This window comes from Tachysurus fulvidraco, chromosome 20, assembly GCF_022655615.1.
Source record: "Tachysurus fulvidraco isolate hzauxx_2018 chromosome 20, HZAU_PFXX_2.0, whole genome shotgun sequence".
Lineage (NCBI taxonomy): Eukaryota > Metazoa > Chordata > Actinopteri > Siluriformes > Bagridae > Tachysurus > Tachysurus fulvidraco.
In genome coordinates this window covers 14,030,935-14,038,112 of record NC_062537.1, presented here as the reverse complement: position 1 = coordinate 14,038,112, position 7,178 = coordinate 14,030,935, and positions in this window count along the sequence as shown.

Here is a 7,178-nt window from a genome sequence, read left to right as displayed (position 1 = left end):
TATTTGTCCAGCTGTGAAACAAGCCTCCACTACAGAGGGATATTGTGGGGGGGGAAACCTGTGGATAAGGCGGCGGTAAAGGGGAAAAAATGAAATTTCATATTTTTGGTTTCTGGTTTCATAGTAAAATATAGACAAAGAGAAGATCCAAGTGAAAAGTTGAAACCTTTGAGTGTTTACCAGTTAAATTAAGTTATAGGTCTTCGGTAGTTCAGATGAGTAAAGAGAGTTCAGGAATGTGACATTTTAATAGTATCAACTCTTTATGGAAAACTTGATGCCTCAACCTTAGTGATTTTGGGTAGAAAAAAGTTTTGAACACTTTTCTAAACATTGCAATGGTAACAAACATCTACTCTTTGTTAGTTTGGTGAGCCACGTATGGATTTAGATGCTTAACCTTACAATCAGGGGTGTGAGGCAAGTGAACACTGGACCAAGCAAAGATTAAGAGAAACATCAGAAAGTAAATGGACAGCTGTAGATCTATATAATCCCATTTAGAAGCCATTAGGATATCAGGGCATCTGAACAACTAAAGACATCCACATTTAATAAAACTACATTGAGATAATTTGGAAATGACATCAGTACACACTATACAGTACTGACCTGACACTAAACATGCATTTCCACAGGATATATTCTCTGACAGACTGAAGGATGTTGGGTACATCAATAAATTATATTTATGGCATATGTTACAAAAAAGAGGGCTATGAATACTTCCTAGGTTATCACTAAGAGTCTAGCATGAAAGCAATTCTGGACATCAAATGATTTGCTACTGAACCGAATGTTATGATCATACAAGGTATTGCAAAGCTTGTAAATACTCAAACAAAAAGGCAAGCTTAAACATCCCCCTTCTTTTGTCATTGATGGTATTTCCTTTCTGTATACAACATGGGGGCCATTCACTGTGCTAAAATAAGCCCACCAAACAATTTCTGCCACACCTCATGTCTTGCTGCTTACTGACTTTGCAGGTGTATGCAAGTGATACATGAAATTAGATAAGAATAATAATAATCCCATATAATCACAGACTTGTATACTGAAATACATTGTTCTTAATGCCCATAAAGCTAGTACTTTGGTGAAGAAACCTCTCTTATGCCTATTTAAATGCCCACTATCGATGGATATACTATATGGAAACATTAATGCCATCCTAATTGTCTTAATTATATTTATTTGATAGCCAAAGTTGTTGATTTGTCCAATAACGATCAAAATTATTTTATTCTCCACAACCATTAGTTAAATATGATAGGTAACTAGCTAGGCATGCATGATCTAGGAGTCATCCTCAGATCTAGGGAGATTCACATTAAATTGCATTAATACAGACTAAGGACACAAGAAAATTATGATTATTGTCCTTCGAATAATTCAGGGAGTCACGATTGTGAGATGTGCTGTTCTGTCGTTGCATTGCGTATACTGTAACAGATAGTTTAGCTTGACTAGCATCTTTATTTGTTAAGTAAACAGGAGTGTTAGGAATTTGTTCATAGTAACTTGTCTGTCTAGAAACAGATCACACCACAGCCAACGTACGTTTTGTTGTGGGATACAGAAACAAGCAGTATAGCCATGCGATATAAACAAGATGAGTTGCACCTCCCTGAAAAGCATTAAGTTTTAGCAAAACCTTTTGTTTTATGTAAATATATAAACAGAAGTATTTTTTCTTTTTGTTAAATCTACTGTGTATATAAAAAAAAAGGAAAATCTGTACAAAAAAATACATGGGTACATTTATTGCTTCTCATTAATTGAGACATGTTCAAATAAAGCCTGATGAAAAAAAAAACTTTAATGTTCTGGTAGTAATTCTGTATTATTCTTGTAGTTTTGAAGGATGTAATAACAGACTACTGCATCATTATGTCCCAGGAAATGTATCCAAATGACCAAATACTGTTGCCATCCCTCTTCCGGTGAATTCTGAGATACCCTCCGGACACAGTGTAGTGTCCACTCTCTCTCTCTCTCTCTCTCTCTCTCTCTCTCTCTCTCACATTGTTCATTGCAGGATTCTGTTCTCTGTTGTACAGCTTTTGACTGGCCTCTCTGATGACTGTAAATCATCTTGTGGCCAGCAAAGTTTACTGCAGGGAGAAAAGGGCCCCTTTTCAAAGCCCCTTTTGTATCTCCTTTTCTTTCCCCTCCACGCCCAGCTCACATGCCCTCCCCCATCCCACATCCCTCTCTTATTTTCTCTCTTCAACCTCACGCTGGCCCACAAATGACAAGGAAAAAAATGGCAGTTTCAGGTCAGGTCATGTAAAACGAGCATCCATCAGCTTTTTCTTTGTCTTGGCATAGAATATGGAAAAGCCAGACTACAGCTGTATTTGTGAGATAATTAACCTTAAAATTGGGATAGAAGGCAAGTTTTATAGCTGGGGACTGGTGCTGTCCCACGTAGCTCTATTTAACCTCTCAGAGTTCTAAAGCCTGAACATGGTGACCCACAATAGAAACATATCCTTCTCATGGTTGCTGCCTTGGCTTGATTTCGAGGAACCATATCTGCACCAGGCAAGAGTTAGCCCTATTATTTTGGGTATGAAAGAGCAAACACAAGTCTGTCATTTCTTATAGCAAATAAAATTATGCAGCCCAAGTCATAGATGTTTCATTTAATTTTAGAAACATATGTAATTGCATAGAAACACATCATACATCAAATAAGTATTTGGACAACAAATGGCTGCTGATGTTAATAACCATGAACAAAAAATATGTATTCATAAATCCAAAAGTGCCAAAAAGCCCAGAAATTCATTGACATTCAGTCACCATAAATTACCAACATTAATACTTTGTTCCAGTGCTGATGTTGGCAATCAGAGCTTTGAGATATATAAATAATTCCCTCTTCAATTTCCCAAGGTAATAAGGGACCTTATAGGCACAGATATTTTAAAATCCTCCATAAATATTTATTTGCATTTCCAACAGCAAATTGTCTAGGTCCTGCAAGGGCTTCTTGAGTTATTTGGCTGTTGTTTTAGTTGTTTAGGGTTATTGTCTTGGTAAAATGTCCATCTTCTACCAAGATATAACTTCTTGACCAATAAGATTAAAATAAGATTACAGATGAGATGTATTTCTCTCTACTACATCCTATCTGTCAATTTATGTTTCCTTTGATGATGTGTAATGCGCCAACTTCATCTGCAGAGTAGCAGCCCCAGATCTCCATGCACACATCTCCGTACATAACTGTGGGTATGGCATTCTTACAACCATATGTCCAACTCTCCTTTCTCCAATGATGTTCCAAAAGGGTTCTGATTTTTATACAGTAAATGCTTTCTAAAGTGCAATTCATTGCCTATTGTTCTCTGTATAATTGTTGTTCCAGCTGCTTTCAGGTCATCCTGCAACTCTTTTTGATGGCTACACTTTTACCTTCTTCATCATTACTCTGATGGTGTTTTGAAATCTCACCTGGCACACCTGTACATAACAATTATAAACATTTCACAGGAATATTATCAGCATATTATCAAACCAAGTATACTTATGGTTATGTTTAAGGTCTTTTCTATGACTTAATAGCTTTTCCACTTGGAATGTTATTTAATAATGGAAGCTCATGTAAGATTGTATGCACATGTAGAATTTATGTTATTTTTTCTGATTGATAGTTTTTTGCTTACACCTAATTCTAGAAAATGGCATAACTGACATGTGTTGAATTCTAGAAAGCAGACAATGTCACACATATTTAAAGAACCCAATTTAACAACATACAAACAAGCAGATTTAGCTTCTTACAATAAGACACAAAGGACCCACGGCTCATCAATTAAATGCTTGATTCAATCAGTCAAGCCCTTGAAAAGGGAACAAGGGCCCAGGTGAGCAGGTCGAATGAGGGGGAAATGGGGGCTCTGGTGGGAGTTAGACACACAAAAGAAAATAAGAATCTGTCCCTTGATTCTTTCGCCAAGTGGAGCAGTTGGGTTCAGCCAAATCCTAAGTAATTCCATTAACTTGAACCCCACCATGTCTCCAAGTGAATTAATAACATGGAAGAAAAGGACAGGCTGGCAGAAACACAGGCACTTGAAGCAGTGCTGAAAAGCATGAGTTTCTTTGCTCATTCAGGCAAGAAATCTACTCTTAATGAGCAACGAGCTATCAAAGATTAGCGATAATGTTCCCTAAAGTGAAAATGCATACATCTATTGTCTAGTTATGGACCAAAACACTTAATAGTTTTAAGAGTAGAAAGGTTTACTTACTTTGAGGTTTTAATGGAAAGTTTTTTGGATCAGATTTGTTGGGATGTTTTACTATGGATTAAGTCAGTAAACTGCATAATGTAGATTAACTTGGATGAACAAAGCTTTTTTATTAATGATTTGATACATTTTAATGATATATCCAATAACCATTGATACTAAATATGGTCTCTGATCAATGCCCACTTTATACGGATTTATTCATTTATCCAATCAGCTAATTATGTGGTATAGACCAGTGCGTAAATAGTTTCAGTTATGGTTTATATAAAATTTTAGAATTGGGAAATTTGGATCTTAGTGACTTTGAACACGACATGGTTTTTGTTGCCAGTTGGCTCTTTTGAGTATTTTATAAACTACTGTTCTCATGGGAGTTTCACACAAGGGCTTACACAGAATGGTGCAAAAAATACACCAAGTGTGCAGTTGTTCTGTTAATCAGCTTGTTTATGAAAGAGGTCAGAGTACAAGTAGTGAATAGAGATGACAGTAAATCTACTAAAAAAACACCCACTCTTTTAAACTTGCTAAATCTTGGGGCAGATGAGCTACAACAGCTGCTGTCCAGTTTGCGCTTACTCTGGCCTCAAGTTACTGTTCTTGGCTTATTGAAATTGAAACTGATGTGGTTTGCTGTTTTAGTCCATTTACCACAAGTGTTGAGATGCTTTTCAGCTCACCATGGTTATAAAGAGTGTTTTTTTAAGTTAGTGTAACTCTCCTGTCAGCTATCACACTTACCTATATACAGAGCAAGATGAGTTGGGTATAATAAGTTAATATTCTTATACTCAGTTTTTCATATCAATCACAATATTTGTATAGAAATCTAAGGCAAAGATAAAATATTTTTGGGGAAAAATAGCACATCATCTTATATAGATTTATGGGGATTATTATGTATTGCACATGCTGTTAAAACACCTACATCAAACCTCAAACAAAGTCAAAACACATCCTTGATCTTGCTTTCTGCTCTGATATGTCAATGTGCAGATAAGAGAGAGGTGTGGAAAGTCAGATTAACATCCAACCTGGGGGTCAGCCCAAATCAGCCAGATTCTGAACAACAGCAGGACTTCCTCTCAAACCACTTCCTTCTCAGGAGCTTGCCCCATTCCACTCCGTGGTCATTTTGGAACCATTCTTATTATTGGTCATTTAAAAAAACACCCCAATAGTGCTGGCAGACTCAGATGTTAATTTAGTTAAGCCTAGATTTTTCATATTTAAAATGATTGGAAAGCAAAGACTTTTTGGCTTTTCAGTCTCTACTTTTTGTGGAATAAAACAAATATGTAAAAAAAAAATAATCATAATAATGTATTGTTCATGAAAAGCAGAAAAAAAGAGAGTTTGAACAGTTAAAAAAGGTTATAGTTAAATATACTGGTATTATTTCTTTTGGCACAGAAGCTTTGATCTCATGTTAGCTAACTTGCAAAAGAACTTGGATAATAATAAAATGAGGCAAAAAATATCGGTTGCATAAGTGTGAACTTGCATGATTTATACAGTGAAATGTGATTGTTGGCCTTACATACTTTATACTCAGCCTAATGTTTTTGGTCCTAATTGTGAGGTAAAGTGCTTAGCTAGCTTACTTTAGTGGAGTGCAGTGTTTAGGTAGCTTAGTTAATGTTGCAAAATCAAAATTGAGTAATTGTGTTACACCGAGTCACAGCTCACTGTTTTGTGATTAAGAGTGCAAAACGCTGTGTGTGGCCAACTGTATTTAGAATCAGACCCATAACATAGTATTTTATTTTTACTACCGATATCCAAAGATATCCAAAGACATGTGTGTGTATCTGTGGCTGTGTCTGTGTCAGTTCCATCCTCCCATCCTATTTCTTTGATATAGATGAGGGCAGGCGTCTCTCCCACGCAACTGACTTTCTCGCTTCAAATTCCAAGGAACAAAAGAGCCTACCCACGGGCTCGTACAGACAAACAGTCGGCTTACAGTGCTTCAGTGGACACAGGCCGCTTGGCAGAAAGCCACTTACTGTAAAAAAAAAAACAAAAAAACAACACAGATAAAACTCTGTTTTTGCTTTTCTCAACAAGAAAGAACAAAGAAAAGAAAAGTAACTGCACCACACCTCTTCAGTGAATGTATAATTAATTCACTTCATTGACCATTATGACATTGTAGTTGTCTGTTTATCATAAGTGGAGGTGGCTACCCTACATTAACGTCTGTCAGTGGTCGCATGGGTTCAGAGAAGCCGCTGTGTACTGTATTAGACATTGAAGGCTACGGTCAGTGACTGAAAGGCATGTGACAACAAGCATGCGACTCGAGTGTTAGATGTGAGAACATAATGTTACATTCACTAAGCATTTTACACCCATAACTAATCCACAAGATTCATTTCCAGCTTTTGTGTTTACTTTTGGTGACCACAATCACAATGCGGTGCCTCCTATATACTGCCTGAAGTCCCTTTGTTAGCTGACTTAATAAATAGTTGCTGGTCCAGGCAGGTATAGTTCTATCAATATAGCATTGTTCTCATGTTTAGTGTCATTACAGTACCACTTGACATGGAACAAAATGTACGTTAGTTCCACTCCAAGATTTCTCTTTCTAATCCTTCTTCTTGTCCAGACTTGCCAAATATATTTTTATGAGCTGTTACGGATTTAACATTGTATTGTGTTATTGTGTTGAAAGGTACATTAAGGAGCAAGCATAGTCTCATCTTTACTCCCCTGTTTGTTGCTAAATAAAGCATGAACCTGAATGCAGTTTAATCATTTAATAATTCAATAAAATCAGTCTTCACGGTGCTAATAAATGGGACTGTTCTTTTATTTAATGTTCAAGTAAAATGGACTAAAGCATTATCACAAATCAAAGTACATTAAAATGGACTGAATCGTTATATATCTAAGGAGATCTTA